This window comes from Bombus affinis, chromosome 4, assembly GCF_024516045.1.
Source record: "Bombus affinis isolate iyBomAffi1 chromosome 4, iyBomAffi1.2, whole genome shotgun sequence".
Classification (NCBI taxonomy): domain Eukaryota; kingdom Metazoa; phylum Arthropoda; class Insecta; order Hymenoptera; family Apidae; genus Bombus; species Bombus affinis.
In genome coordinates, this window is record NC_066347.1 from 5,726,818 (window position 1) to 5,745,470 (window position 18,653).

The following is an 18,653-nucleotide window of genomic DNA, read 5'->3' on the forward strand; positions in this document are numbered from 1 at the left end:
AATTATCATAAATAAACGACCGCATTTTAACGCCAGACTGCTGGCAATTTGTACCCTTCGGTACAGAATTACATGTACAAATGTTTCGCTTATTTCTCACACAAGCTGTTTTACAACTTACACGCTTCGATTTTATGGTATTTTCGATTAATTCTTTGAAACGTACATATGGTCCTATATATTTTTTAAATTGAGAAAAAATAATATACAACATAAAAATTATATCACAGTTCAAGTTATCCGATAAAATTCTCGATATTTGTATCTTTTGATAAAAGTTATAAGATTTGTTTCTTTATTAGAACTTTTAATACATTATATAATATTGATTACAATTTAGAATGAATGAAAATAGTGCGAGACAAAATGCCAACGCCAAACAATCCGACGTCATACAAATTTTTGGTTTCTATTTTTCATTTCAGTTGACATATTAAAAATATCATCCACCGTGGTGAATAAATCGTTCCATTCCTGTTTAAACGGTTTAAAACGCCACCCGTCGCGTAAAATGGCAATACTGTTTGTTCATCGTGCGCATGGCACCAGTAAACAGAAACATCTAAAAAATGTTACAATTTTTCTCGGTAAAGAATGCCAGTACACAGACATCGTTTTCATTTATTTTTCGCTTACGTTTGTCCAAAAACTGGAATTGCTGTTGCGGTTTCGTCTGTCACGGCTCGCTTGTCAGTTTCATTTGGAATTTTAATGAAGTTTATTATTTTTCAAAAACAAAGAATTACTTCTGCTGTTACTTTTTTCCAGCAACTACGTAATACGTACGTACATAAAATTAGCAATCACGTCGTTTTAATCCAAAGTTTATATCCGTAAGATTAAAATTCGTTATAAAATTCGAGGCAAGAATATTAGACTGTATCGTGAAGTAAGTGATACAATCTGCTACTTATTCATTAAAAAAGAAGAACTCGGTGAAACAAGTCGGTTATTTTCTCAAGAGCAGTTAAACCACTCAAATGAGCCTGGAACCGACTCCACGGGGTCGTAATAACGAAACAGTTTTCATTCCACGGATATCGTTTCCAGTGCATTTCCAGCAATTTTATACCGAAACAGAACAAAAGAAGAATCGCACGAATCGCACCGATTAACACATCCAACTACACAGTCAGCCAGGAGGCAACCCCTGTTGCCAGTTGAGCTCCAGCTTCGCCACGAAAAGGCAGAAATAGATGCGACCATTAAGGCATTTTGCTCGTATTCTCCTTTCGCTGCAGGTGGTACGTGCCTTTTCCAAAGAAGTGGCGTCGCTTGCAACGGACGATAAAGGCGGATTCGTAGACACGTCGGGAGTTTCGCTGCCGTTTTCGGTATTGTGTTCCGCCGAAGTTAACCGTGGCAAAGGCAATCGCCTTCACGCTTGGCAAAGGAACGGAAAGAGAAAACAACCGCTGAAAGAGCAACGGCGCAACAGAGAAATATTAAAACAAAAACGAAAGAGAAAGATAGACAGACAGAGAGAGAGAGAGAGAGAGAGAGAGAGAGAGAGAGAGAGAGAGAGAGAAAGAGAGAGTGAGAGATACGATCAGCCGCGTGTAGAAATACAGAGTAGCACAAACGCGACGTACAGTTAAATACCAACTTCATGGCTGTTTACGGCCGAAATTTATTTCCATCGCGGTACCAACACACCGCCAGGCTGCTAATTATTCGCTCGCCATTTCGCCGCGGCGAGACGAAACGAGACATCTGTGAAACTCAATGCGGCGCGGAACGATTGCTTCGGGAAACCTAAAATCGCTGCGTTCACGGTTTCCGTTCCTTCTACTTTGTCGCACCCCGCTTTTCCTCCAATCATTCTAAACCTCGCCCTTCGCGGTTGCTCTCATTCTTTATCGCCTCCCCGCGGCGATTCCTTCGTCGACAAAAATTAATATCGACTCTCTGGAGGGATCGAACGTTCTCTCGCACAAAGACCTTTCGATTTTCCTCTTCCCCGTCTTAGACCGTGTTTCGAATGCTCCCTAATAACGATTTTCTTATTTTTGATGATAACGAGAATCATCTCTGAGGAGCGCGGTATTTAAAAGAGTCGAGAGAAAGGGTCACTTCTTCTCAAGTAAGTCGATGAAACTTTACTCATTGTTTGAACCGGTCCAAATAATGAACAACCTCGGAGTAAAGAAAAGAAGAGTGCATCATCTTCTCAGTGGTTAACGACACCGTCGACCTTCCAGTCCAGCGAGTTCTAAGAATAATTATTCATTATTTGAAAATCAATTATCGAATCGCTTCTATCATAATACCGAGTATCTTATTCGCTTATTCGCTCCACGATCTTTCGTTCGAACTATAATATTATAATAGCATAGCATTTCTTTTAAATAGATAATCGACAGGCATTAGAACGTAACGACTCTTCAAATGTTCAGCAGGATTGCATTCTGGTCTAATTCCTATGATATCACTCCGCCCATTATATAATTTCGTTCTTTACATCCCATCCAGAGGTAATATAATCTATACGCGGCTACGAGTCGTGGTTCCAGCAACCGGCGAATATCATCGTCTTAATACGCGAGAGCTCGTTTCACGGTTGCGGAAGCAGCGGCGACGGCTTATAATGTCGGTCGATCAAAATAACCGCCCCGTCTCCCCCAAGAATGCCAGCTGCGCGGGGGTGGAATTATTCCCACGAATGTGCCCAGTCCGAAGGATAATCGGACGCCTAGCAGGAACGCTAGTTGCGGATCCGATAAAACGCGATCCGTGTTAACCTATCCCGCTTGCTACTGTTGCAACGACGCGACATTCGTTCCTTTCGAGAGAATGTACGCATGCATAATTTCGAGTGACGCGAGTTAGTCTTCGCAAATGTGTTTTTACAAGTGCATGTTGAGGGAAGAAGCAGTAAAAGCCTGAATTTGGTGGTGAGTTTTTATGTAGCGAAAGAAAAGGAAATGGGTTTTGTAGAAAAGTATAGAAATATTTGAGAATCATGAGCGAGGTTTCGTGTGCTGAATAGCAGATGTGCATGTTACGGAGGGTAATATTGTACAAATTACATGGTTTGGAGAGTTTAATGCGTTATGGTAAGGAAAGTTGATGGTCGAGGATATAATGCTTAATAAGAATGATTAGAACTCTAACGTTGCTAATGCTTTGAAATATTGAATACGAAATTGGGCTTAAGAATGCATCAGTGGTCAATATATTATGTGTATTACGCAAATATTGAGTATTTCTTTTGAAAAGAGGAATTTAAAATTACGAGAGCAATTTTTATGTGAATCGTATCGATCATTTCAGTAAATCGGATTGCATTGCATTGTTCGCTGATTTAATTGATTTATTTAAAATATACTGAATTTCAACATACAACAACATACAAACGCAAATAGAGGAATTTCGAACAGAAAGAAAAAAACGCAACATTCGCATCCAGTCAGGCAGACTGCAACATTCGTCAGATATGCACATGTGTTACGTGGTTCGGTATCGTTAAAAAGTTAATTTTTCCTGAACCGAACTAGCAGAGCGAGGAGAATGCCAAGCACGCGGTATCTGACTATACAGAGACCGAATCTCACAGCCACTGACAGCTGCGTTCGCAGGAAGAACGGTGTGCACATCCGGTGACGCTTGTATTAAGACCTCGACAACTTTTTCTTTCGAAAATGAACAATTCGCGTGCACGTTTCTTCGCTTTACTTTTAGGAGTCAGACATTGCAAGAAAGTATTAAAGGAAGAACTATATATATATATATAGATGTACCATTTTAGTATAATATAAGCAAGAAAATATTCGTGGAACGCCGAGGGTATGTCGTTACGTAATTATAAGTTTGGTTTGAATTGAAACGAGTTCGTAAAAAAGGAAAAAGTATTTTGGATTGTCTAACTCCCTTTGTCGAACACAGATGCGGAAAATTCGCAGTTTCATCGCTAAATTGTGGATGAGTACATATATGTAGATATATCGAACAAGAAAACGTGCACTTGTTGAAATTTCTTGCAAAAATATGACTACGCGGTCTCCGTACACCTTATTAAACGGCATTGCAAGATCATAGTAATTATGATGATTAAATCCTAGAATCTATTTCAAATTGAAATGGCTTCATTTCAATAAAACGAATTTAAAATGGTCAACAGCTATGAAAATGATGAATAATATCGTATATAATATTGTACTAAAGTATAAAATAATGTATTTTAAACTGGATAATATATATATATATCAAACTTTCCTTTCTCTCCGTCAGAATTTTATTTAATATGAAAATATGAATCTGTTAATTGGATATAAAAATTAATAAACTATAATATTAAAAATTCTACTCAAATGAGGTTAACCAAAAGCAGAATACGTTAACTCCACATGAAACAGAACTTCATATATATGAAATCATTCAAAAAATGAATAAAGCTGTATTTTATTGCAAACAGATCGCAAACGAATACGGATCTAAAATATAAAATTGAAATAACCGATTGGTTTTGATATCTATCTTTTCCACGCGAATGTTACAAAATTAATGAAATTATCGTTGCTCGGAACAATGGAATGACCGAATTAATTAATCAAATTGAATCGCTGACGCAAACAATTAATAAATTTATCGATCGTTCAAGCCATTTACATTCGGCCGCCTACGCTTTGAATCATTCATACGGAACCGTGTGTTCGCCGCAACCTATCACACCACGTGCGCGCGATACGCTTGTATAAATAACATCGCGAACGTAGAAATAATTTAGCCTAAACTGCATCGACTACATAGGTGCGTGTGAACGGGGAATCGTGCACGAGGAACTTTTACACGCATCGTTAATTCTAATGAAATAGCAGCAGCTGCGCGTCTCGAAGAACGTTTGTCAAACATGACACTATAATGCGGGATCTTAACAGATTGCAATTAAATGACCCAATTAAGTCAAAGATGTGACGTCATACTGTGTTAATATTTATTCACATTTTTCATGCAAGAAATTAAACTGCTTATTCAGAATTAAAGTTCGATTTTGCATCTGCTAAGCCTACAGGATTAATAAAAGATCTTTCTTGAAAGAAGGATAAGAATCCATATTTTTAAATATAATAATATCAAAGATATTGTTTGACCGTTATTTATGGTGATCATCGTTATTATGGTTATCATCACAGATAAAAAATAAAGTAATTACATTTTAATTGAATTTCTAGTTTTTATGTCACTTTATGATTAAATAAATGCATTTTAATACAGAGAATACAGATGTTTTGAAGCCTTTTTAAAAAATTGTTAAATTGGCTAAACTTTGTGGAAGCGAAAGGCAAGTAATATTCTGGTGTCATAACGTGCAACATTTTAAAAATATTGAAGAGGATGAAGAAACACGTATCTAACTAATTGATCAACAATGTATCGAACTTCAAAACTGCATGTAAAAACATAGGAAATCCGATCTATTACGTTTTTCCTCTATAATCTTAGATTTCATTTATAAAACAAACAACGCTTGCGACTATTTTTATAAAACGTATCCATCACAGAGGTTCGACGAAAATTCTAAGCTCGAATATTACATTCGCCGCGAAAGAAATCAGACGAAACATTGAAATTTTTACTTGGTCACACAGAGATCTAACCACGGAAATTCTGCTCTAAATCTTCCAATGGCAACCACCGATTGGTCGCGTGTCTAAGTTCTGAAGAAGCGGAAGCGAAGTGCAGCTGCAGCTGCAAGTCCGGACGGAACATTAACGACATACCACAACCAGAGACTAGCCGGTACTATTACTCGACTAATCACTTTGTAACACGCTTGTAACAGCAAGCAAGCGAAAGACAGAGAGGTTAGAGAGGAAAGCTGTTTCCTTCGAGGTTAGCCAAGGCGAGTACAAGAAGTACGAGCCCTGGCTGGTGGCTGTTTCATGGTAGTGGGTCGAGGGCCCTGAAAGAGGTGAGGCAGGCCAACAAACGGTGCCAAGTGCCAACTCCTCTTGTTAGGGAACAATTAAGAAATGCAGCGCGCTGCAGCTAGCGCCGTGCGAACGTTGAAAGAGGAGCAGTGAGTTTTCACGCGAGTTTCGTGCACGTACACCAAAACAAGCCTGTCGCCGTTTCATACAGTATTCCAGGCTCGTTCCCTTAAAAGCTGTCGGCAATTAGAACTATTAGTAGCGGCGAAGATAATGAACCGGCGGTCTATGGTAGAACCGCAGTTTCTCCGGAAAAATTATTCATTTCGCCGAAGTTAGATGGAAAAGCGATATTTCGCAGCACGAACAAAGCTAAGAGAGATATTCCGGTATATGTGGGCGACTTTTATCGATGCAATGATAAAATGTTAAAGTTAAATAAAACGTGATGATATTTTAATTATTCTTCTTTATTCGATAAAGTTTTACGTAATTATAACTGTAGTCCAACTGTATAGTTGTATACACATGCGTGAAATTCTATTTGGACAAGCTTTCAGAATCTCGAAAATATGAAGATTAAAATACCCTCGTTTAATTCGTTAAGCTCAGTTGAATCTCTAAATACACTCCATTTTTAGACCATTTTTATTTATATACACATAGCTTTAACTCTTTTAACTTTTACCTCTTTATACAAGCCGCTCAGAAAGCACATTCATATGAAGCAATTGCGAAGTAGGGAATGATATTTTTTCAATTCATCGTAGAATTTACCTTTACCTGTAGAAGTTACCTTCTGTCATATCTTGTGATAAGTGTTTTTTTTTTTGTTAAAGACCTCAACATTAATTATATTCTCTATGTGACGAAATTGAGAAATTTATAAAAATCATAGTTATTAGTTAGACTTTTGGGAGGTTCATATAATTCCTCCAGACACTAATCTTTCAACAGAACGATCTCACCCTACCATGAAACACATTATTATCTCCGAACCCAAGCTTCCTCTCAAACTCAAACACCTACTATTAATTCCTCCTCTCTCTGTCATTAGACCTAGTACAAATTACCACTAGTGACCCTTTGTCTGCACTTTGTATGCACTGTGCACGCGGAAGCAACCTGCGATACCCGTAAAGTTTCGCACGAAGCCCGTTCCACCGAATGTAGTACACATTTTTTCTGACTATTCAAGCAGGGTTCCGGGGCCTAGGCCACGGCAGCATGTTTCTAGTACGCCTGTACACCGGTATCAGATTTGATGGGGCCATGCGGTCGTGTTACGCCGGTACAGGTCGTTACGAGGGGCGATCGTGGCCCCTTTCGTTCAGCCATTACGAGGCATTAACTGGCCCTGTCGACTATTACCCCCGTAGCAACGGTTATAATACTTCTTTTCGGCCTGACGATACCGCGTTTTCGAGGCAAGACCAGTTTCCAATTGCCCTTTGTTGCTACGTTTTTCGCTCACCCTCGCGCCATGCTTCGTCGTCTCCACTCTACCTTCGACTGACACGAAACCATAATCCCGACACGCTAGTCAGGTAAAGAGTAACTTCCACATATCGTTCGTTTGCCAAAACGAGCCAACCCGAACTCCTCGCCCTTCTCCTCGTAATGTTCTCGAAACATACGTACTGTTACCCGTGGTTTTCAGTAAACCATTAACGAGAATGCTTAAGGAGATTGGTGGTTTACGACAATTAAGTATTACAGGATAATAAACAAAAACAATAATAAATGAAACAACACCTAGCGGCAATTCCGGAAATTTTTCAATCTGCCCTCGCAAAATGCATTAAAACTTTAATAATATGTAAATCGCTATAGGAATTTGACACCTTATATTCAACTCGGTAATCCTACTTGATTTTATACGTTTGGTAAAACTCGGGTGTAAGAGGCTTTTTAAACTCATCAGCGTCAGGTTGTGTAACGAACATCGTAATGAAAGCGAGAGAAAGCGCGAATGAGATGAGTGATTCGTGACAAACGAGTGCTATCGACAAATGAGAGGTATATCTGTGTTGGTATGTGAATAATGAGTGAACGAGCGAGAGTCTCTCATCCGGACGAGTAAACGTGCGAAACGTTAAATGAGACATAAAGTACCTATACAAACGAGGCTCGTAAGATACTTGAAAAATACCTATTAAAATTGGAATATGTATTTATTTTAATTTCAAATTTTATCAAATTCCCAAGTTAATATATAATATTTATATCTTTTTCTGATAATTCAAACGTTTCAACGCGAATGAACGTTAAATCATTCGACATGGTTGATGAGAGAATTCATTTGCGGCCATAGGGAAGGAATTTTCTGATTCGATAATGATTTCGAAGAAACAAATTCCAATCTCAAATTTTCCAAGTTCTTAAAGTAAAATACAACTTTTCCTATTTGAGAATTATTTCAAACATTTGAATGCGAATAAACGTTAAATAATTCGACGTGTTTGATGAAACAATCTACATTCCATACAATTTCCTCATTCAATGATGACTTCCAAGAAACAGATGTAACATATGAAATATACAGTGTAATATACAATACGAAATCTATGATATGCGAAATACCCAGGGGTCAAGAGAACGATGATGCATACGCAGAGGAAGGACGTACCTGGAACCGGAGTTGTGGAATAATTAACCTACCACAACGGCTCTTCGTGCTTAAGGAACGGGCTTGCCTTTCAACGACTTCATTCTTCCACGCACTACGAGGTAGTAATAAACTCGAACTCGTCAAGTTATATCGAGGCCCAATTACGGTGTAATAACGCGGAATTACATCCTTTGCGCTCTTGGCGAAACATTTTTCAGCCACATAGGATTATTAAACTAATACGATAGAAAAAAATGAACGCCATGGATATTTTAATTCCTCTTCATTTCTTCTGCAATGCTCCTAATTCTATTCACGAATGTTTTCTTTACTTACCACAGTCAAAAATCGATAAAGGTGTACTAAGGCATATCAATTCCTTTTTCCTACCCAAGATTCGAAATACTCTTGATTCTCAATAAAATCCCATTAACCTTATAAAGCTGCATCTCTCTTACATTCAGTCTGTAATTCAATATTAATCTCACCTTTCACTTTCCTATGAATTACCAGATCGAAGCTAGTGCATCATTCCATTTCTAACTACCAGCTGTCTCACAATCGCAAAATCGTTTCTCCATTGAATCACGGAATAATTAACCGAAACTCATACAAACCGAGAAATAATAAGCGGTATGGTTAATTAGAATCGCGATTATACATCAGTAGATTTTGCAACAGCAGACTCAAGACAGAAGTGATCGGTGATTCCTCTTTTGTCCTAATCGGTGCAATTTGAAGCGCGCGGGCGTCCAACTGCGCATAACGAGCGCGAGTACAGTCCTGCACGTCGTCGAACGCACGCGATTGCCGGATAAACGCGCACGCGATTACTTAGAGCCGGTTGATAGGCGCGCGTTCGACGATGCGATCGTCGATTCGAAGCGAGGGTTAAAGGACTTCTGTCTGCAAACGTCTCTCGAGTGGCTGCTAAGTGTACGCGATACCTGACCCCCCTCTCGCGAATCCCGCGGTAATTGCGCGCGAATTCCGCGACGTCGCCGCGTCGGCTGCTTTTTATTGCCGGTCGTTAGTGTAATTAGGTCCCGGCGAGCGGGTTCGTGAGCCGCGGTGGTCGTACGCTCGTCCGTAATCACGGACAGACGTATACGGAAAACGGAAGCACCGTCGTCGCCGCGACAGCTCACTGAAAACATGTGTATGTATTCGCGACAGCCGTCGTTCGTTACGTAAAGTTAATTTATACGCGTTCCCACTACCGCGCTCCGACTGCGTGAGCTTGAAATTTTTCTGATAAGGCAATTCGCCGACCTCCAGACGGCCTCTTTTAATTGGCTTCTTGAGAGTCCGCGTCGCGCCGACAGAAATATACCAGAATACTCGAAATTACCGGCGAGGCTAAATTCTAGCGATAGAATCTCATTCCAAGATTCTTTCGATGCTTCTTCGTGTGGATTAAAAAGTTAGATTAGGAATTGGTGGATACGGGCTTCGAAGTGGCTGTTTTGTCGATAGTATGATTATAAATCACCAAGAGAATGCTTGATAAAATTGTGATAGTTAGAAAAGAAAAATTCTCTTCAAAAAGCAGTGACGATCATAACGATAGAAGATATCAAAAATGTTTGTCTTGCTACTATAATAAGTAATTGTAATAATGAAATAGGTAAATAGAATCTTTAATACGAAAATAAGAAACAAGAATAATAGATAATCGTAAAATGCTTCTGGCATTTCGACCGCAAAACTAGGATATTTTTAATGTAAAATATGTTAAAAATATTCATCTACTGAATTAACTTTTAATTATTCCATAAAACAATACGATATTTCCGAACTTGTTTTTCTATCCAAAATTTCTATTCATTAACTCTATTTGTACATTTCAATACAAAAGAATATTAAAATCACACTCAACGACTCATACCCCGTACTCTCGGAAATAGGAAATCCGAACTGAAGATCGTAGTCTAGAATTTCTACGACAGAGAGCAGTGGATGAATGTGTCGATCTGGAAATACCGAATACGAGCAGAATGGCGGGCAAAAGGGTGAGAATGCTCGTATCGCGGAGCTGTTGATAGCGGTTGTAACAATTTATTCAGTCGAGCGACGCGCGCCACGAAGGGAGCGTCTGGTCCCTTGCGAAGAAGCTCCGCCTTCGTTCCAATATCTCTTCTCGAGATAAAGCAAGATTCAATTTTACCTTTCTCTTGTATTAACGCCACGCGAATAAGGGTGAAGAGGAAGATCTAAGATCCCTGCCGCCAAGTGATATCGACTACCGAACGAAGGTGTGAGGCGAACACCAGATAATTTGAAACACGTGAAAAGATTTTAAACAGGTTAAAAAATTCAGAGATAGGTGCGCGGTGATTGACAATCTATTCGAAGATATTTCGACGTTAATGGCAGCCATGATATTAATGCGAGGGTTAACGTACTGATAAGAAAAAATTGAATGTCTTTTGGCTACATTAAGTGGATAATAAGATCTTATCTTAAAGCGTTGTTCGTTCGCTTTGGGACATAATATGCGGTATAAAATGTTTACAAACGTGAAGAAATATTTGAGAATAATAGATTAGTGGAAAGAAGATTCATATTAATAATCGCTTGTAATTATATTTCACTATGAAATAATCTAAATATCTTGTTTACTCAAGTTTGGTAGCAGTGTCTACCTTCTCAGAAACCAAACGATTTATCTTGTTTACTTAATTGTTCGCATTGTAGCTTTTACGTGGCTTACATGTCAAACTTAATTAACATTCAAATTCAATAATTAAATTCTAAAGTAAAACATGAAACGCATTTCTCATCCTTTTGTTTCAAACACATTAATAAATCATACTCTCTTTCACATAAGGTACTCTTGATACATGCTATCGCAGATTAAAGGCCAGGAACATTTCGCCTTTTAATGTTCCCCTCTAATTACACTGTTTGCCGCTCCGTTGCGATAAATCGCGACTGTTCATCGTCTTAAAAATCGCGCGCCCAACCTGCTTTACGAATCACGCCTCTTATAAATTATACGTAAGATTGAATCTACGGACGTCGCGTCGTATAGTTTTCTGAGCTCCCGGTTCGGAGAGGGAAACTTTCGATTGAATGAGAACGATATCTCGTTGCGTCCCCAGCGAGAAGAATCTCGTTAAACCGTCCACGCAAAGGAAGAAGTTGCCGGTTAAAACGCATTCGAACGGTAAGGCGCGCGAGAACGTAATACCGGCTAGTTTACAACACGACGCATCCAACGACTGCCATAAACCTAAGACTTAAGGCAAGAGATTTTTCGCACGAGAGAGAAAAGTAACGCGTAGCGAACATTGTTATTTCAGCGTAGTCGCGGTTGGGCAAAGAAACTTGCGCATTTCCGGCGTTTTCCTTCGTTTCAAGCCGGCGTGCGTCTTCAGGGAGAAACTAGTTTCAACGTTAACCCCGTTTCGCGGGGAGAAGATGTAGAAGCTTTCGAACACGCTCGAATTCCGAGGAGAAACGCTCCGCGTGTTTTATCGTCGTTAATACCTTAATGCCTCTAATTGAATAAAGCAGAATTCTAGCGGAATGAACGTTTGAAATAATTTCCCGGCGGTGCTTTATGGAAATATGTTTTTGGAGGGGAAAAAAAAAAAAAAAATAAGAGAGAAGAAAGAATTTTTCATTGTTGCGCGTTATCGTGGAAGCTTGGAATATAAAAGCGCATTAAATTCCTGAATTAGCGTACGAGGAATCTATTCCAGTCGCGAACGCGATTATACGACGTTCATTCGATTTAAACGGCGAATTAACAGTGCTTTCAGCGCAAAACTCTGCGTTGAGGAATGTATCCAAAAAACTGACCAGGTTTTCCAACGTTTCGATCAGCATGGTCTACATGCACACGCCGGCCGAACAATCGAAACAACGTTTCATTATTTCACGAATTGACTGAAGCTTCTCTCTCTCTCTCTCTCTCTCGCTCGCTCGCATCAAATGCACCATTCGTGAAATAATAAACAGATGTGATTTGCATCCGTGAAAATCGTGTCGATAGGAACAGAACGAACATACGACCATTAGGAGCGCCTATTTTCCACGCTATGGTCCATCGAGGAATATATACTAGTGGATGAAATCGAAGCTCTCTGAATCGTTTTGGTAGCGAGAAAAAAAGGGCGATTCTCTCTTTCGCTATCTATCCCTTTCTCTGACCAACCAATGACGAAGGCAAAAATTTCATTAAAATTCCAGTGGACCATAGAGCCTCGTGGCACGATGCGCGTTTTCTCTTTCGTAAAAGCCAGTACGGCTGGCGCATGGCGGCAGCAACGGGTTACGCAATCTGATGCTCTTTTTTTTCCCTCTCCTTTCTGCACGCTCATTACACGAACACCTTAACCAGCTGGACGCGATAACGCGCGTTTCGCCTAAACATCCGGAACACCGCGCGCCACATTATATCCTCATTATCCTTTTTATCGTCGTCCGGAATACCGGGGCTCTCCTGGTCTCGCTTCACGGAATCGTTTTCTCTCGTCGAGCGCTCTGGCAGGGCACTTTCGCACGTTTACACGCCGACTACAAAGTGTTTTCCAGCGGAATAAAGAGAAAGAGGACAGGCAAGAGGGGGCTGAGAGTGAAGAGATGGCACGCAAAAGGGAGGGGAGAGAAAAGAAGAGGAAGGCACTCTCGAGGGTGACTGTAATCCTGTCGTTGGAATATCCGACAAGACCGGCACGATGTTGCCTTCCTCTTTCGTTGTTCCCGTCTTCGTCGTCGTCGGGCTTTTCCTATCCCAACCTTTCTGCCTTGCGCTTCATGCGCCAAACACGAGCTAAGCTTACATCGCGGCCGGATCTCGCTTAAAGTAAAGAAAAGACGCAAGCTAATGCAGGTAAAGCTGCTTTTTCCCTCATTCTGGACATCCCGTTCTACAAGCTGTCGTTGTTGTTACTGTTCGTTGGATTTTCAGTGCGTACACGTAACCAAAGTATCGCTTTTAATTCGACGAGGTAACTCTTTACCAAAGGGGATGAGCTTCCTCTGCATGTTAATTAAAACTCACGCTGTGTTCTTTGGTCTGGTTGAATGTTCCTTAAGGGAAATTATTTTTTAATTGCTACCCAGGCTCGAGTTAGGAGGATTGCCCCGGGCGAGCCGATTAATTTATCCCGATGATTTCCTAAACCACCGCGGCGTAAACGATTTGTTTTTCAGCCGCCGTGCGAGGATGCGTTTGAAAGCATCGTTAAAACAGAAAGGAGAAAGACCCTCTAATTTTTTAAACTCAGAATTAAATTATACGTACTATGCTTATAATATGAATCTTCAGAAGGCAGACAGTTTTCTTTATAGTAATAATCTCCACTTTTTGTACTGATAATCAATAAAAAGAATCTGGATTTCACCCCATAAAAGTTTGTTTAAAGAAGAATAGAATTTGCTATACACCAACGGCAAAAATTGAGACTTGAATATGTTTCGAATTTTTACCGCGTTGTTGATCTTTCATCGAGCCAATGATCTGAACAGACTGGCGTCGCCACCTTAAAACAGACTTCTCTACGATCTATGGATTCCAAGACGGAAAATAACCGCTGTTTTGTTGCATTTTCTCCGTTTTCCCTCTTCTTCACCCTCAGACTTCGTCCGCCCTTCGCACAGCCACCCGTAGCGCGTCTTTACCAACTCTTACAGCTAGCTTTTTCTCCCGCGTTTCCGTTTCATCGCAGGTTTCGAGAACTTGCAAGTGGAACTTGCAGTTCGCGACCAACGCAAAAACACGGAGTCGACATGGCACGCGACTAATACGCGAAAGAGCCAAGTCGATCTAACCTTCTCTCAGCATCTTTTCACCCCTGTCCTGTAGAACGAAAATCTTCCTTCTCATCAAACAGCCTGAACCGGGCAAGAAAAGTTGGCTAATGGTTTCTCGGATGAATACGTGCCGAGGATCGGTAACTCTTTCAACGGGATATCTTGAAGGAGGTAGAGCGCAAGAGGCTTTCAAAGGAGATAATTCAACCGCGATGGGGCTGAGCAGGCCGCATCCAAAAGCTTCGAGGAGCCACGTTCCAACTTCCGGAGCACGGCCAGCAAAGTCAATGTCTCGGCATTCATGGGGGGTCGTGGTCTCGACCACAGGAATGCGCGGCTTCAAATACCGCATGGTAGATGAGTCTCTGCTATCATCCTTCATTAGCCAGTCGGCCTTCCTTGCGAGCGTTCGAGAGGGTTGCCCGGTCGAAACCTCGTGAGACAGAGAGAGGGAGTAAGAAGGACTGTGAATGTGCTAGCTTTTAATCTTCGAAATCTTTAGGACGTTTGGCGACGACCAAAGGGAAGCTCTCTCATCGAGACTGTTGGCCGGTTCTCTCGTTTTCAAACTCCGCGATCCGCCGCCACCTTTCGATAATTCTGTCCCTCTCTGTCTGTCTGTCTCTCTCTTTCTCTCTCCACCTGGATACTTACGCAAACATCATTCGTAGATTTCTAGGCAGAGCAAAGAAAGTATCCCGGCAAGCTCCTCGAGTTTACGGTCGAATTAAGGATTTACGCGGGGTAATTCAGGAGTCGGGGCAAATCTTGTACGAGAGCAGATAGAAAGGGAAGGAAAGAACAGGCGAAAATAGAGGAAGAAAGAAAGAAAGAGGGTGAAGGCTCTCTTGTGCCAGGACTAATTATCGAAGTCGGGGTCAGTTTTTCGTTTATAAAATTTCGTGACCCTTTCTAAGAAAGTTCGCGACACGGCTCGTTAAATGGAACGATTTCCGACTATGAAAATTTTCCTTCGGCCGAAGGTCTACGAAGTTCGAAACAGCTCAAGGAGTTGCCGTTCGATCGGCAATCGGGTTATTTTTCAAAACTACCTCGAGTTTATCAAAGGAGATTGCATCGCCTATAAACGAATTATAAAGATCTGATAAATTAGCAGCGAAACTTCTTCTTGAATTTGTGAATTCTCTCCTCGAACGATAGTTACTCAGAAGTTGTGTTAATTTAGAATAAATCGTCTAACCAAAGAACCACAATTTATCTTTACCGGTAAAAAGAGATTAACTGCTACGATTATCTTTCGACTTTCTTAAACTTTATCCTTCGTTCATTTAAAACAAAAAGTTTCCAGAAATTTCATATACAATTATATAATTTCATATAATTTCATATACAATTTCATATACAATTTCACATATAATTTCATATACAACATACTTTCTAATTCACGTACTTCTGTGATACTTCTTTGATACTTTGTACAACGACAACTTCTCTGCTACCAACAAACTTACGAAATTAAGAAAAAGACAAGTTAGCAATCAAAAGGGAGGAAAACCGTGTTTGCCCAAGTTAGACGCGTTTCGCGTAAATTTCATTTCATCTTAGATGGATATACAGGCAGAACACGTTACACGTGAAATGTGCGTGCAAATTAGATCAATGGGTCAGTTTGAGAAGCTCGTCGAAATTAATATCCGTTCTGTTAGTTACCAGAGAGACTCGATACTTGGGGTTTACGATTCATGATCGTATCATGGCGTACAGTTGCAGCCACAAGTGCGGATTAAATTAACGTACTGTTTGGTATCTGAATAACGGAAAACCGTGACCTGCGGTTTTGCAATATATTCCAGTTTTTGCGCGATGAAAAAGTAGACGTGTTCTGCATCCAGTAGCGCGCATTTCCGCTATTTAAAACACTCGCGGAAAAGGTAATTGTAAAAAACGACGTTACCATAAAAATAACTCTGCCCTATGTAAATTTGTTTTCTGCGCTAACAGGAATTTTCAATACGTTATTCTATCGCGTTACTAGACAAAAGACTTTTTACATAAATTGATTGCATGCCAACTATGAAATGTTTAAAAAATAAAATGCATTAGAAGTTTTCATTATATACATGCTATATGCACATTATAAAACGTCCATAAAGCCACGAATGTTCGTTATCAAGCACGTTATCAACATCGATTTCTCTGCAGAAATCAGCACGTAATGCTCCCTTATCGTCGATCTCGCGTTACAATAACTCGCATAGAATACGCTTCCATGGTATTTATATATCTTCAGTTACGCAGTTTAGCAGCATGCAGGATATGTAACGTCATACTCCGAACGCAGAATCGTTCAACAAAAGATTAGACGGCCCATTCGTCCGAGAATCGAGCGAGAGATCGAGGGTTCAGCACCATCGTTACGAAAACCCCTAACATCCATTTGCTCTATGAACCGATAATGAAACAAACCCCCACGCGAGAAACAACCGTAGGCGATAAACCAAGCAGCGTGGAATCAACAACGAAAAGGAGAACGGGTGAAAATTTTCGTTTCGCCCCTGGCCAACCTGGTACGAACTCACCCAAGAGAGGAAGGGGGAGAGAGAGAAACGAGAAACTCGACGAGAGGTTCGGTGTTCCCTCCGGCCTCGGTAACAGCAATTTCGCGTGGAACGAGAGGAAAAAGTGGCGAGCAAATTCGCATAACAAGGCGGACAACCGCGCAATTAAAATTACGTTCGCGCGAGCAAAGAAAGCGAAACGCGCGACCAACAAAAAACTAAACGAGAATTTCGTGTCTCGTCTGGCCTGCTGGTCGACGGTGTGCGAGTTGAAAAATTTCTTGCGGAAAGCTCCCATCCGTTGCTCCCCGCGCGAGAACGCCACCGATGGACCACCTTTCTCACGTGTGGCACCGCTACCCTCGACCTGCTACCTTTCTCCTGCATCCCCATCGAAACTCATACGACTCTAAACCACGCATTTTCCAAACACAACTCGTGCATGTACAGAGCGAGGAGTATGCATACGTGGAAAAGAGAGGGGCCTGCATTCGGTGGCTCTCAACTGGCAGAGAGGCAGCCAAGCAACCAGCCAGCAGCCGGCTCTGCCCGACCAACCAACCATTCCACATTCCATTCGACGGTTCTCTCTCCCCCGGCACATAATGAAGTCAGTCCTGGCGTTCTAAGCCCCGGTAATATCGTGTGGCAGGGCCCTCCCCGAGATAATATTGGTGATGTATGCTAACGGGCTTTTCGGTACCGGGCTACGTCGTTTTTACGTCCCTTTCGTACCGGCGTGTCCTCCTAAATGATTTACCGCGAAAAAGAGAACGCGTGTGGGGGTCGGCCACTATCTCTACGCCGTCCACCCCGCCAGTGCCACCCCCTTCCGGCTAAAGAAAAAACTTCACCCTTTTAATCCCACCCTTACTGTCCTCGTACATGTATACCGGTGGCGAAAAGCGATCTTTTTTTTTCACACGACCATTGAAAATTCCAAGAGTAAACCACCACCGGAGACTTCGTTAACCTTCAGCCACCGAGGGTGTCTGTGGGTTGGTCTTTTATAGGCAAGGGCCGACCGGACGATGTGGAATGTTTGAAAGTTGGCGATTTATACGGGTTGCGGGCCACATTGTTCTATGAACGCGAGGGTGGCTGGTATTTAGAGCGGCCGACAGAAGTGAAACTCATAATATTAATTAATGAAAGGGTATTTACGTGGCAGTAACGACACATTGTTCCGCGAGATTTCCCAACGAATACTCGGTACCAGGCGACGGATGCAACGAAATCATTATTACCCGGTAATTAATGAAAAGCGCATTGTGAATCAGCTTTCGCTAGCTATCGAACATGTCGAAGCGTTAATGCCCGACGTTTCGGTAGAAGTTTGCCAGCCGAAAGTTTTCGATATTTTAGTTCGGGAGACAAGTGGTCGAAAGGAAGTTTCATAGTTGGTGAAAATCTTCACCAGTGGGACGTACATAGAACGTCCGGTGGATTTAAGGGAAGATTGACAAACTGTGTACCCTACTGATGAATTCTGAACGCGAGTCGGTAAACAGACATGCTTGAACTGAAAGTTTAAATCCGTTCGAAGATCCCCGGGATTTTTCCAACTTACAGGAGACAGGTATTACGTTTCGTATAGCGGCAAATGGCCGAGCCCGATTTTTATTATACTTTGAGTGTTCTCCAAATTCAATTTTTCCGTGTTTCCAATGTTCCGTTTTGCGAACCTACTTACATACACTTCAAGGCAGTTTAATGTGATTTTACATTTTTCTTGAAATCATAGGAAATCACGTATAACCTCCGAAGGAACTTTACATCACGTGCTGAGAAATTCGTTAAAACAAGAATTCAGAAATTCTAAGTCAGTAATTGGCCAAGTCGAAGATTTTCCAAACTGATAAAAACATTTGTGTAACTTTAACTACGCGA

The 18,653-nt window shown here is 41.1% G+C and overlaps 1 protein-coding gene across 4 annotated transcripts in view; it reads right to left on the bottom strand.

Annotated features, from left to right (window-relative positions):
* The window catches only part of LOC126915887 (semaphorin-2A), a 558,427-nt gene that overhangs the window by 241,048 nt on the left and 298,726 nt on the right, over nucleotides 1–18,653 (bottom strand). The gene's annotated exons all lie outside the window — the stretch shown is intronic.